The sequence below is a fragment of the Microcaecilia unicolor genome, chromosome 2 (assembly GCF_901765095.1).
Source record: "Microcaecilia unicolor chromosome 2, aMicUni1.1, whole genome shotgun sequence".
Lineage (NCBI taxonomy): Eukaryota > Metazoa > Chordata > Amphibia > Gymnophiona > Siphonopidae > Microcaecilia > Microcaecilia unicolor.
Window position 1 is genome coordinate 541,422,003 of NC_044032.1, and position 14,444 is coordinate 541,436,446.

The window sequence follows — 14,444 nt, forward strand, 5'->3', positions numbered from 1 at the left end:
GGGGTGAGGGGGGGTGGAGAGGGAAGTCCACGACAGCCTGGAAAGCATCAGTGACTAAAAAACATTCACATAAAAAAGGTCCCCTAGGGTTTGTGACCAAACATGTAGACGCAACCTCTCTGCGCTTTTGCCCCTCCATTTGTTGAGGATATAAATCGCAGTGCGGAGCTCAACCGATGAGGTTACGGGGAAAAAAGATTCTACCACAAAAATCCCCATCCCCTTCCCTCTTTTCTCGAGCAGCAGAATCGGTTAGTTCTACGTTTGAATGAAACGGCCCCTCCCTTCCCCCCATGCCCATCCTCTCCCCTTTTCCCTCCTTGCTTTCTTTCGGCCACGCGCCGCCACAACAAAACACACCCACTCTGGCTCGATCGCCGCATATGGCCGCGCCCCTTCCCCCTCTCCCGCCAATCATCTCCCACTCGCACATCAGCAGCTCCGCCTTCCGCTCGTTCCATCAAAGGGTGCCACCAATCACATCCCGCGGAACTGAGGCCCTCTTTCCTTTCTTCCTGGAGAGGCCGCGGGCGTGCCCTCCTTGCGCCCCACCCTCGTCCCCCTTTGTCGTCTGTGGGTGGGAACGTATTTTTGGATACGGTAGGAAGGACGGAGGGGGCTCGGGCTTTCGTAGCAGTGGCAAATGCTGCTGCGTACCCTTTGTCGTCGGAGGAGGGCGCTAGTTTGGCACCTGTTGGCTCGCGTTTAGCTTCGCGGTGCGCACGGAGCTGCTGGCAGTGTCAAGCGAATGCAGGCGCAGTAACACACGGTAAGGAGACAGCAATTTGAGGTTTTTTGTTACAGGATCGTGTGGTTTTCAGAGACTCGTAAGTTTTGCTATTGATTTATTTTGTTTCCTGTATATATATTCTGTCTGTGTGTGTTATTAGTAATGAACCCTAGTTTTGCAGGGCACTAGTGTTTTCCTATTTATTTACAGGTAGTGGTTGGGTGTATAATGCAAGGTCAGTTTTATGAGTGGTACAGTACTTAAATATATCTATTAATTGCTTACCGAAATAAAGTTCCAGCCAAGACGATGTTAACAACTAAACTGATTGTGAAACATAAATGCTAAATGCTTGGCCACCTTTAAATCTAGACTGAAAGCCCACCTCTTTAACATTGCTTTTGACTCGTAACCACTTGTAACCACCTGCCTCCATCTACCCTCCTCCTTCCTGTACACAATAATTGATTTGATTTGCTTACTTTATTTTTTGTCTATTAGATTGTAAGCTCTTTGAGCAGGGACTGTCTTTCTTCTATGTTTGTGCAGCGCTGCGTATGCCTTGTAGCGCTATAGAAATGCTAAATAGTAGTAGTAGTACTTGTATCACTTAACTCTGTTCATTTTGCATTAGGATAAAAAAAACCCCCCAAAACAACAACCCAGTGCTTTAACCGTATGTCAGCTAATGTCTCAGTTTATTAACAACAGATCTTCAAGATGCTAAATCCAAAAGGAGTGTACAATGTCCATACAGACGGTATACCATAGGTTCTCCTAAACATAGATGACCCAACACTGCAGTGTTTCGGCAAAGAATAATAATAAAAGTGCTTTCTTCAGGGGTTCTTAAAAGAAAAATCATAAATCAAACATAAGTATAAATTAGAGAGAGAACATGCTGAGAAATAAAATATGCTACTGGTGTGAAAAAGAATAAACAAATAATTAGAAAAATAGTGGTGAGAAGTGTCTATTTATATCATCAAAGATGAGGTTCTAATCCAAAAGAAACTGGTGAATGTGATCCAGTAATTTTAAAACCTAGGATAAAATGGTTAGGTAGCCGTGAAGAAGGTGGTATTGCCTGCGAAAGCTAGTCAAATGTATTAAGTTAGACCAATAAAATATACTCTCATTTAATTTTCTTTGGTTTTTTTTTATTTCTATTACTTTTAAAACTACTACTATTTAGCACTTATATAGCGCTACAAAGCGTACGCAGCGCTGCACAAACATAGAAGAAAGACAGTCCCTGCTCAAAGCGCTTACAATCTAGCCTAGAAAATATCTCAAATCTAATACTAGAAGAGAACGTCAAGTCTAGCAATATACATATGCATTAACTGTTTAATCACATTTTTTTTTTTACATCCTGATTTGTGGTGGTTGGCTCCTTCCGTTCCTTTTTCTTGCCTTGTGGTAGGCTATTAAATGGAGTATTAATGAGATACTGATATTTATTTGTTTATAGATTGCCACTTCATATCCATTCCTGGTCAGCTGTAACCACTTCATGATGGCTTTTATGAAATGAAATAATCTTGGTGCAGCTTTTTTATTATTATTATTATTTATTTTTTTTAAAGACCAGAGTTGTGAACAGGGTAGAATGGGAAAACTGGTGCTGTTGTTCCTCATGAACTCATTCTGTATATCTGTGAAAATTCCAATGCCTTTTATCGTCTACAAGAACTTTTAAATAATTTGAAAGTGAACTATAGAGCAAGATTGGCCAATCTCTGCCCTCGAGGGGGCAACTCAGTCGGGGTTTCAGGCTTTTCCTAGTGACTATACAGACAAGATGAATACTATGTTTTGAACAACTAGAAGATTTCACTTGTAATGTGCACCAGATCGTTCATCTGCTTATGTGAAGAATTTAAGATAAATGGATTTTTGCCTTGCTTTTATGTTTGGAGATCTGTTGATTACAAGTCTTAAGTGTATGCATGGCATTTCTGAATGCATTAATAAATGCCCACTTATTATGACACTAGTAAAAAAGGCCCGTTTCTGACACACATGAAACGGGCGCTAGCAAGGTTTTCCTCGGAGTGTGTATGTTTGGGAGAGTGTATGTGAGAGTGACTGTTTGAGAGTCAGAGTGAAAGTGTGAGTGTGTGAGAGAGAGAGTGAGTGTGTTTGTGAGACAGTGTGTGTGTGAGAATGAGAGTGTGTGCAAGTGTGTATGTGAGACACAGTGTGAGAGAGAGTGAGTGTGTTTGTGAGAGAGTGTGTGTGTGAGAATGAGAGTGTGTGCAAGTGTGTATGTGAGACACAGTGTGAGAGAGAGTGAGTGTGTTTGTGAGAGAGTGTGTGTGTGAGAATGAGAGTGTGTGCAAGTGTGTATGTGAGACACAGTGTGAGAGAGAGTGTGTGTGTGTGGGCGAGAGAGAGAGTGTGTGTGAGACACAGATTCTCTGTTTGAGTGAGTGTATGAGACCAAGCGAGTGTGTGAGTGACTGTGTGGCACATAGAGAGTGAATGTGATACAGTGTGAGACAGAGTGTGTGAGAGTGAGAGTCAGAAAGACATTGTATATCAGAGAGAGAGTGTGAGCTGTGCCCTCCCAATCCATGGCCATCTGTCCCCTGGCCCCTCCATTCATCCTTTTCCAGCAATTCCCCTCTCTCCCTGAGCCCTGCCCTCCCAATCAATGCCCATCCATGCTCCTCTGTCCCCTGCCCCCTCCATTCATCCCTTTCCAGCAATTCCCCTCTCTCCCTGAGCCCTGCCCTCCCAATCCATGGCCATCCATGTTTCTCTGTCACCTGCCCCCTCCATTCATCCCTATCCAGCATTTTCCCTCTCTGCCTGAGGCCTGCCCTGCAATCCATATCCATCCATGCCCATCTGTTCCCTCCATTCATCCCTATCCAGCATTTCCCCTCTCCCTGAGTCCTGCCCTTCCAATCCATGCCCATCCATGCTCCTTTGTCACCTGGCCCCTCCATTCATCCCTATCCAGCAATTGCCCTCTCTCCCTGAGGCCTGCCCTGCAATCCATATCCATCCATGCCCATCTGTCCCCTCTATTCATCCCTAGCCAGCAATTTCCCTCTCTCCCTGAGTCCTGCCCTCCCAATCCATGGCCATCCATGCTCCTCTGTCCCCTGCCCCCTCCATTCATCCATGCCCATCCATGCTCCTCTGTCCCCTGCCGCCTCCATTCATCCATTTCCAGCAATTCCCCTCTCTCCCTGAGCCCTGCCCTCGCAATCCATGCCCATCCATGCTCCTCTGTCCCCTGCCCCCTCCATTCATCCTTTTCCAGCAAGTCCCCTCTCTCCCTTCCATGACCCCCCCCCCCTCGCATCCATGCTCCTCTCTATCCCATGTCCCAGCCTGGCCCGCCCTCTTCTCCCCCCCCCCCCCCCCTTCGCATCCATGCATCGTTTTTTTTTCTTCTTCTTTTTCAATTTACCTCCGTGGCGTTTCCGGCAGCGAAGCGTCAGGGAAGGAGGCGGCGCTCCCGACGTCTAGCTTTCCCTTCGCTGTGTTCCGCCTTATTTTGAAGGCGGAACACAGCGAAGGGAAGGCTAGACGTCGGGAGCGCCGCCTCCTTCCCTGACGTTTCGCTTCCGGATTTGTTTGTTTTGTCGCGAGGGTGGGGCAGAGACGGCTGGCTTGAAGGGAGGCTTCACACCACGAATCCACGAACCCTTCAGCCTCAGCCTGGGAGTGACGTCAGATGGCTTCATAGAACGTTGTCCTCATTAGAACGTTCACGGTGCGTTTTATTATATTAGATACTATCAATAATCAAAATTTCATGTGTAATGCAAAGCTGTATAAATGATCACTGTTTATATATTTATATTTTACTAGTGTATATATATATATACTAGTAAAAAAGGCCCATTTCTGACACTAATGTAATGGGTGCTAGCAAGGTTTTCCTCGGAGTGTGTATGTTTGAGAGAGTGTATGTGAGAGTGACTGTGTGTTTGAGAGAGAGAGTGAATGTGTGTGAGACAGAGAGTGAGTCTGGGTGCGAGTGTATGTGTGAGAATGAGAGTGTGTGCAAGTGCGTATGTGAGACAGTATGTGAGAGTGTGTTTCACACAGATACAGTGTGTGAGAGTGTGTGTGAGAGACAGACTCTCTGTGAGACTGTGTGTATGAGACCAAGAGAATGTGTGTGTGAGTGACTGACACATAGAGAGTGAATGTGATACATTGTGAGACAGAGTGTGTGAGAGAGAGAAAGACATTGACAGAGAGAGTGTGTGTGTGACAGAGATACCTCCCCCTCTCTCTGGTGTCAGGCCCCTCCTCTCTCTCTCTCTGGTGTCTGAGCGTTACTGTGCAGGACGCTGAGCTCTGGCTGTGCTTCAAGGAACTGACCAATCTTATTTAATAGAATGCACCTCCAACATTCTGAAGCCGAGAAACCTCGTGTGGTTGGTCACTTCTGTTTGTGACGAACCCGGAAGTACGTGATGTCAATTCAGGAGATGGATACAGAGAGCAGGAATGCCTCAGCCATGCAGTCAGCTTCAGAATGTTGGAGGTGCGTTTTATTATATAGGAGATATATATATATATATATATATATACACACACATATACACATACACAGATATTTTCTATATTATGTTTTCAGACCATCAGAGAGAGAATTGCTTTCACAGGCAGTACACCATACAACACTTTTCATATGGTGACTTACTTCATACTCTTCTCGTCATCGGTCTTAGATGTTCATTAATCTATATATATATATATATATATATATATATATATATACAGTGGGGGAAATAAGTATTTGATCCCTTGCTGATTTTGTAAGTTTGCCCACTGACAAAGACATGAGCAGCCCATAATTGAAGGGTAGGTTATTGGTAACAGTGAGAGATAGCACATCACAAATTAAATCCGGAAAATCACATTGTGGAAAGTATATGAATTTATTTGCATTCTGCAGAGGGAAATAAGTATTTAATCCCTCTGGCAAACAAGACCTAATACTTGGTGGCAAAACCCTTGTTGGCAAGCACAGCGGTCAGACGTCTTCTGTAGTTGATGATGAGGTTTGCACACATGTCAGGAGGAATTTTGGTCTACTCCTCTTTGCAGATCATCTCTAAATCATTAAGAGTTCTGGGCTGTCGCTTGGCAACTCGCAGCTTCAGCTCCCTCCATAAGTTTTCAATGGGATTAAGGTCTGGTGACTGGCTAGGCCACTCCATGACCCTAATGTGCTTCTTCCTGAGCCACTCCTTTGTTGCCTTGGCTGTATGTTTTGGGTCATTGTCGTGCTGGAAGACCCAGCCATGACCCATTTTTAAGGCCCTGGCGGAGGGAAGGAGGTTGTCACTCAGAATTGTACGGTACATGGCCCCATCCATTCTCCCATTGATGCGGTGAAGTAGTCCTGTGCCCTTAGCAGAGAAACACCCCCAAAACATAACATTTCCACCTCCATGCTTGACAGTGGGGACGGTGTTCTTTGGGTCATAGGCAGCATTTCTCTTCCTCCAAACACGGCGAGTTGAGTTCATGCCAAAGAGCTCAATTTTTGTCTCATCTGACCACAGCACCTTCTCCCAATCACTCTCGGCATCATCCAGGTGTTCACTGGCAAACTTCAGACGGGCCGTCACATGTGCCTTCCGGAGCAGGGGGACCTTGCGGGCACTGCAGGATTGCAATCCGTTATGTCGTAATGTGTTACCAATGGTTTTCGTGGTGACAGTGGTCCCAGCTGCCTTGAGATCATTGACAAGTTCCCCCCTTGTAGTTGTAGGCTGATTTCTAACCTTCCTCATGATCAAGGATACCCCACGAGGTGAGATTTTGCGTGGAGCCCCAGATCTTTGTCGATTGACAGTCATTTTGTACTTCTTCCATTTTCTTACTATGGCACCAACAGTTGTCTCCTTCTCGCCCAGCGTCTTACTGATGGTTTTGTAGCCCATTCCAGCCTTGTGCAGGTGTATGATCTTGTCCCTGACATCCTTAGACAGCTCCTTGCTCTTGGCCATTTTGTAGAGGTTAGAGTCTGACTGATTCACTGAGTCTGTGGACAGGTGTCTTTCATACAGGTGACCATTGCCGACAGCTGTCTGTCATGCAGGTAACGAGTTGATTTGGAGCATCTACCTGGTCTGTAGGGGCCAGATCTCTTACTGGTTGGTGGGGGATCAAATACTTATTTCCCTCTGCAGAATGCAAATAAATTCATATACTTTCCACAATGTGATTTTCCGGATTTAATTTGTGATGTGCTATCTCTCACTGTTACCAATAACCTACCCTTCAATTATGGGCTGCTCATGTCTTTGTCAGTGGGCAAACTTACAAAATCAGCAAGGGATCAAATACTTATTTCCCCCACTGTATATATATATATATATATATAACTTTTTTTATTTTTATAGTTTCTTATTTGAAGAATAGAAATCCTTTTACTTAGCTTTAGAATCTTGTTGAACTGAAAAATGGGGCTGCATACCGACGTGTTTCACTGGAAGCGCCTTTTCAAGGTATGCCCATGAGGAAAAAACGAAATCAGTCAAACATCAGGTAACTGTGTAATTCACCAGTTCTTCTTATATCTACATTATTGTGGTCAGTTACCTTTATGTCTCAGTGTAGAGTATCAGAATTTCAGACCCCGTCAGCCAACATGGCCACGGCTTCTTTTTCTTGTCATTTTAAATTAAAAGTCGGGTGACTCCACCAACCAATAGCAGTGTCTATCAAATTAAAGACTGCCATTCAATTTCTCTGTTGAGCCCATTAGGCTCAACAGCATTCAATTTAAAGATCCAGCTTTGCTCCTTATAGTTTATGACTCTATTATATCTCATCTAACAAAAAACAAAAAAAAAACTTTTTTCACTTGTTGAGGGTCTGACCTCTCTGAACCTTTCTATCCTATTGCCTATAACTTACAATTGTTGTTGCATTGTGATTTCATAATTTTACGCCATTAGTTTCTTATTTGAACTGTGTTGCATTTCTGTGCCAGTGATTTCATGTTTTTATGCTGCAGTTGTCTTAAAGGTGCTCTGTAGAACTGTGTTTTGTATCTGTGCCAAGTGACTTAATCTAATTAACTTGGTTACACAAGATTTGTTGACTCTGGTTCTGGTATCTTGTCTTAAAGTTGTGTTTGTTAGAATTGGGTTTTGAATCTTCAGTGCCAGAGACCTAATTAAATCAATTTGGTTACATAGCACCCTCAGTCTGGAATCCATACCTCTAAATTGCCCATCGGGAGCTCATTCATACAGCTCCCAGCACAGGCAGGTACTTGCAGAGGAACTCTCCGCCCTTCTATAGGCCCATGCGGTCAAACCCATTCCACCAGGGGAAGAAGGGCTGGGATTCTATTCCAGGTATTTCCTTGTGCAAAAGAAAACGGGGGGGATGCGTCCCACCCTAGACCTAAGGGCCCTGAACAAATTCCTAGTCCGAGAAAAGTTCAGGATGGTTTCCCTGGGCACGCTTCTTCCCATGATTCAAGAAAACGATTGGCTATGCTCTCTGGACTGGATGCTTACACACATCTTGATACTTCCACGGGAAGTATCTTTGATTTCGGCTGGGAACACAGCATTTTCAGTACCGTGTACTGCCCTTTGGCTTGGCGTCTGCGCCCAGTGTGTTTACAAAGTGTCTAGCAGTAGTTGCAGCGTCACTGCGCAGACTGAGAGTGCATGTGTTCCCTTATCTTGACAATTGGCTGGTGAAGAGCACCTCAGAGGACAGTGCTCGGGAGTCCATGCAGAGCTTCTAGGGTTCGTAATAAAATTACACCAAGTCCCATCTCACTCCTGTTCAAAGATTGGAGTTCATTGGAGCACTACTGGACATGAAGACAGCTTGGGCTTATCTCCCCGAGACACGAGCAGACAACCTCCTGTCCCTGGTGTCCGCAGTTTGAGCGTCTCAGCAGGTCACAGCTCGGCAGATCTTGAGACTCTTGAGGCACATGGCCTCCACAGTTCATATAACATCCATGGCACATCTACATATGAGACCAGCTCAATTGACCTTAGCTTCCCAGTGGTATCAAAGCTGAGTGGAATCTGGAGGATGTTATCCAACTATCCACAGACTTTCACAACTCTCTTCAGTGGTGGACAATCCGATCCAAGTTGACCATGGGACAATCATTCCAAATTCCTCAGCCACAAAAAGTGCTGACAACGGATGCATCCCTTCTGAGGTGGGGAGCTTATGTAGATGGGCTTCACACTCAGGGAGCCTGGTCCTTCCAGGAAACAGGTCTTCAGATCAACCTCCTAGAGCTACGAGCTTTCAGAGATCTGCTGGCCAACTAAATTATCTTGATTCAAACAGACAATCAGGTTGCGATGTACTACACCAGCAAGCAGGGGGTCACCAGATCTTGCCCTCTTATGTCAGGAAGCCATCCAGATGTGGCTTTGAGCACGCCGTTAGGGCATGTTTCTCCAAGCCACTTATCTGGCAGGCATAAATAACAGTCTGGCTGACAGACTGAGCAGGGTAATGCAACCTCATGAGTTGTCACTGAATATGGGCGTCGCCCGCAAGACCAATCACAAGATCCCTCAGTTCGGCTTCAGGCACACAACAGACTAGCATCTGATGCCTTTCTCCTACATTTGGGAACAGGCCTTCTGTATTCATATCCTCCCATACCTCTAGTAAGGAAGACTTTGCTGAAACTCAAGCAGGACCGCAGAACCATGATCCTGATTGCACCCTATTGGCAACGTCAGATTTGGTTCCCTCCTCTTCTGGAGTTGTCCTCCGAAGAACCGTGGAGATTGGAGTGTTTTCCAATCCTCATCACTCAGAACGAGGGGTCACTTCTGCATCCCAACCTCCAGTCTCTGGCTCTAATGGCCTGGATGTTGAGAACTTAGAATTCGCCTCCTTGGGTGTTTCAGAGGGTGTCTCCCGAGTCTTGCTTCCAGGAAAGATTCCACGAAGAGGTGTTACTCTTTCAAATGGAGGAAGCTTGCTGTCTAGTGTGACAGCAAGGCCCTAGATCCTCTCTGTTGTCCTACACAGACCCTGCTTGAATACCTTCTACACGCTGATGATAAGCACTATCTCTGGACAGCCTTTTTAGTTGATCGCTTTATAAGAGGTTTGCTCTTGTGAATGCTCCCTGTCAAACCTCTCTGCCAGTATCATGGGATCTCAACGTCGTTCTCACCCAGCTGATGAAAGCTCCTTTTGAGCCACTGAATTAATGCCATCTGAAGTACTTAACCTGGAAGGTCGTTTTCTTGGTGGCTGTTACTTCAGCTCGTAGGGTCAATGAGCTTCAGGCCTTGGTAGTGCATGCACCTTATATCAAACTAGTAAAAAAGACCCGTTTCTCACACAAATGAAACGGGCGCTAGCAAGGTTTTCCTCGGAGTGTGTATGTTTGAGAGAGAGAGTGTGTGTGTCATAGAGAGAGACAGAGACAGCGTGTGTGTATGTTTGTGTGTGAGACTGTGTGTGTGTGACAGAGAGATGGAGTGTGTCAGAGAGAGTGTATTTGAGAGACAGTGAGTGTGAGCCCCCACCCCCCTCTCGCAGGGCCCCCCTCCCCACCTGTCTGGTCTCAGAACCCCCTCCCCACCTCCCTCTCCCCTGCCCCGCCTCCAGCCATCCATGTCCAGCGGCCCCCCCCGCAGCTGCCAGTGGTAATGCTGTCTGGCCACTGCTGCTTCCCCTATTGAGCAACAGCGGCCGCTACAAAAAGAAAAGAAGCGATAAATGTTTTTAAACCCAGCCCAAATCATTCGCAAATGCCAGAGTCTTACAACGCAGTCTCTGCAGCCGCTCCTCCTCTCGCCTGTCACGTCACTGCTCCCCTTCGGGGTCTTACTCCAGGGGCAGTGACATGGAGGTGAGAGGAGGAGCGGCTGCAGAGACTGCATTGTAAGACTCTGGCATTTGCGAATGATTTGGGCTGGGTTTAAAAACATTTATCGCTTCTTTTCTTTTTGTAGCGGCCGCTGCTGCTCAACAGGAGAAGCAGTAGCGGCCGGACAGCGTTACTACTGAGATCTGCGGGTAGCGATGCGGTTTGATGTGCTTGGGGAGGTGTTTTGATGTGCCGGGGGGGGGGGGGGATTGGGTGATGCGCCGAAGGGGGGGTTCTGTGGTGCCGCGCTTGTCGTTTTTTGATGCGCCGCTCCCTGCCACTTGCTCCGAAAGTGGCAGGGAGCAGCGCACTGACAGCTCATTCCCCTGCCTGGGAATCAGCTGTTAGTGACGTCATCCTGGCTACGGAGCCTAGCTCAGCAACTCCAGGAGCCACAGACACAGGCATCCCACATTAGAACGTTGGTGGTGAGAATTATATAGGATTTCATCACAACAGAGTAGTCCTCTGCATGCACCCTAAGTTCCTGCCGAAGATGGTATCGGAGTTCCATCTGAACCAGTCGATTGTCTTGCCAACATTTTTTCCCCTTCCTCATGCCCACCGTGGCGAAACCATCTTGCACACCTTGGACTGTAAGAGAGCATTGGCCTTTTATGTGGAGCAGACAAAGCCCTTCAGATAGTCCTCCCAGTTGTTTGTTGCTTTTGGTCCCAACAGGAGGGGAGTTGCCATCAGAAAACACACAATCTCCAATTGGCTAGCAGATTGCATTTCCTTCACTTATGCCCAAGCTGGGATGACTCTGGAGGGCCATGTCATGGCTCATAATGTCAGAGCCATGGCTGTGTCAGTGGCTCACTTAGCCTCCATTGAAAAGATTTGCAAAGCTGCAACGTGGTCTTCAGTCCTCACATTCACATCTCACTACTGCCTTGAGCAGGATACCTGACGTGACAGTTGGTTTGGGCAGTCGGTGCTGCAGAATCTGTTTGAGATTTAGAATCCAACTCCACCCACCTAGGCCCACTTTATTCTGATCCAGGCTGCACTCTCAGCTAGCTATATATAGTTTCAGATTAATCTGTGTTTTGTCCTCGCCATTGCAAGGCCCAGTTGACCAATATTAGTTGTTTTGGGTGAGCCTGGATGCTAAGGATACCCCAGTTGTGAGTATAATCCAGCCTGCTTGTCCTCGGAGAAAGCGAAGATACTTACCTGTAACAGGTATTCTTCAAGGACAGCAGGTTGATTATTCTCACAATCCCACCCACCTCCCCTTGAAGTTGTTTTATTTTCTTATGCTATAGAACTTAACTGAAGAGTGCAGTTGCGCGATGGGCGAGAAGTCAGTCCGCGCATGCGTGGTTTGTGCTGCACACACGCCAGAAGGCTCTGGCAATTTTTTTTTCTTTTTGCTATTGCAAATGCCGGTTCCCGGGCCAACGCAGACGTCGACCCAGTTGTGAGAATAAATTTGCCTGCTGTCCTCGGAGAATACCTGCTAAAGGTAAGTATCTTTGCTATTTTGCAGTTAGAATAGCAACCCTGTAGGAGGAGGATTCTGTCCTAAATGTGGTGAGAGTATTGGGAGTGCTGAGGTCTCCATTGGCACTCAGATTTTCTTAGTCAACTTTTTTTTTTATGTATATATATAAATTTTCAAATTGCTCAAATTTCCTTAGTCAACTTTTATTTTATTTTATTTATAAATTTTTCAAATTGTACAATCACAAGATTAAATTTTTGTTTAAACACAGAAAGGTGTAAATGTTGTATAGTTAGGTAGTAAGTTTTTTTTTTTTTTTAATCTTCTCACCTCACTGCTTTTCTCGCAGGGAAACAGGTCACGGGGGTTTAGTTTTACCCTTGTGATTACACTCTATTTTGAATACTGGAATTCAGTAGCACGTTGGGTGTAATTTTCCTTATATATATTTTTTTTCTGTAAAAGTGTTCCACTTTATGTAGTCTTAGATCCAGTACTATAGACTTGAGTGTACCTTCCTTAACAGATTGAGTGTAGGAGTAGCCTAGTGGTTAGTGCAGTGGACTTTGATCCTGGGGAACTGAGTTCAATTCCCACTGTAGCTCCTTGTGACTCTGGGCAAGTCACTTAACCCACCATTGCCCCTGGTACAAAATAAGTACATGAATATATGTAAACCGCTTTGAATGTAGTTGCAAAAACCTCAGAACGGCAGTATATCAAGTCCCATTTCCCTTCCCTTATTTGTTTGCCTGAAAAGTTTGTTTTTCTTTTTTGATTATATTTTTTGGATAGTTACAGTTTTCTGTGCAAGTTATTTACTTGGTGGTTAAAATTTAAAATGATTAAATTAAAAAAAAAAATTCAATTCAGGTCTTACATGCTAATATCCCCTTCTAAACGTTCAGTGTGGATTACATTATCAGAGGGGCGGAAGTTGGTACAATATTGTAAATAACAATGAGTATATTCTTGTTGGTTAGATACAATTGGTACTGTATTGTAAGTAGGACATTTGGTGAATACTATCTTGCTGATTTGATACATGTTATCTGCTTAGAGCTAGGGTGTGAGAGTGATAGGTGTTTCATATAGTAGGTCAGTAGTCCATCAGGGGTTTGATGAGTGGAGATCGTTATGTAGTAGGCTTTGGGAAAAAGGTAAGTTTTTAATGTCTTCCGGAAGCTGAGGTTGTTAATCTCTGATCTCTGAGTTCCATAGAGAGATTCCCGATACTGGGATAATGGGGATCCTTGGGGGACACCATATTTCGGGATCCAGTGGTTTGAAAGATGTTTGTTTGTTTTACAGAGTAGCTTCAGTTTGAGAGGAATTTGTTGAACCATTTGAGGACTGGTCCATCTGATTCAGTCTTTCGAGTAACATTGCATGATCCACTGTGTCAAACGCTACCGAGATGTCGAATTGAAGTATAGAACCTAATTCCCCTTGCATAGGTATTGTTTGACATATGTTGTTAGCCCTAAGAGCAGGGTTTCGGTGCTGTGTGTGAATTGTGAATCCAAATTGGGATTGGTATAACTTAGAAAAAGTTTTCAGATATATTTTGAAATTTTTTCTAATATAAGATTCCAGCATTTTGAAACAGTGGTGTGCTCATGACTGGCCAATAATTTGCTGTAGAGGTTATATCTAGCCCTGTGCCCTTCAGTAGTGGTGTAAGCACGATTTTTCCCATGTCTAGAGGAAGAGAGCCTGAATCTAGCAGCTTATTGAGGCAATCTGTTAGCCATTGGATAACCTCTGGTGGAGTGGATTGGAACAGGAATTTCGAGCGGTGGTCTAGGAAGCAGTGCAAGTGTGAGTATTTTAGTAGCAGTGATTTTGTGTCTTCAAATGAAAGCAGTTGAAAAGTTTCCCATATCTGGTTGGCTATAGTTCCCTGAATTGGGTTCAAGCTTGAACATGCTCTTAAATTGTAATCTTTTAAGTTTCATCTGTTGGTTGCGTTTAACTAGGTCAGATCTAATTTGGTTGTTCTTGCTGTCAAAATAGTCTGCTAGTTCTTGAGCGGTGGGGCATGTGTATCAGCAGAGTAGGTGGAGGTTAGACTTCTTACTAGGTTGAATAGTTTTTTTTATTGTTGAGGTTATTCTGGCCCACTATGCTGCTGTAGTAATTCCGTTTGTAGTCAGCTACTTTTCGTTTATAGTGGCAAAAGGCAAGTTTCCAATTGGACCCGTCATCAATAGATTTGCTTTTTCTTCATTGCTGTTCAAGGTTTTGTTATTTCTGTTTTAGCTGAGTGAGCTCTTCAGAGTACCAGAGAGATTTTTGTACTGCCTTGATCTTTCATTATCCAGCATTGATTTGACTTTCATGTGCCAGACAGATTTTACTGATTTTATGAGTGGGTATTTCAAGGGCGAGGGGGTCTT

At 44.9% G+C, this 14,444-nt stretch overlaps 1 protein-coding gene across 1 annotated transcript in view; it reads left to right on the forward strand.

Moving 5' to 3' along the window:
- The first annotated feature begins 614 nt into the window (after positions 1-614).
- The window catches only part of NSUN7 (NOP2/Sun RNA methyltransferase family member 7), a 201,825-nt gene continuing 187,995 nt past the window's right edge, over positions 615-14,444 (forward strand). The window contains exon 1 of the mRNA XM_030191328.1: positions 615-769. The gene's annotated coding sequence lies outside the window, so the exon portion shown is untranslated. The remainder of the gene's footprint in view (positions 770-14,444) is intronic.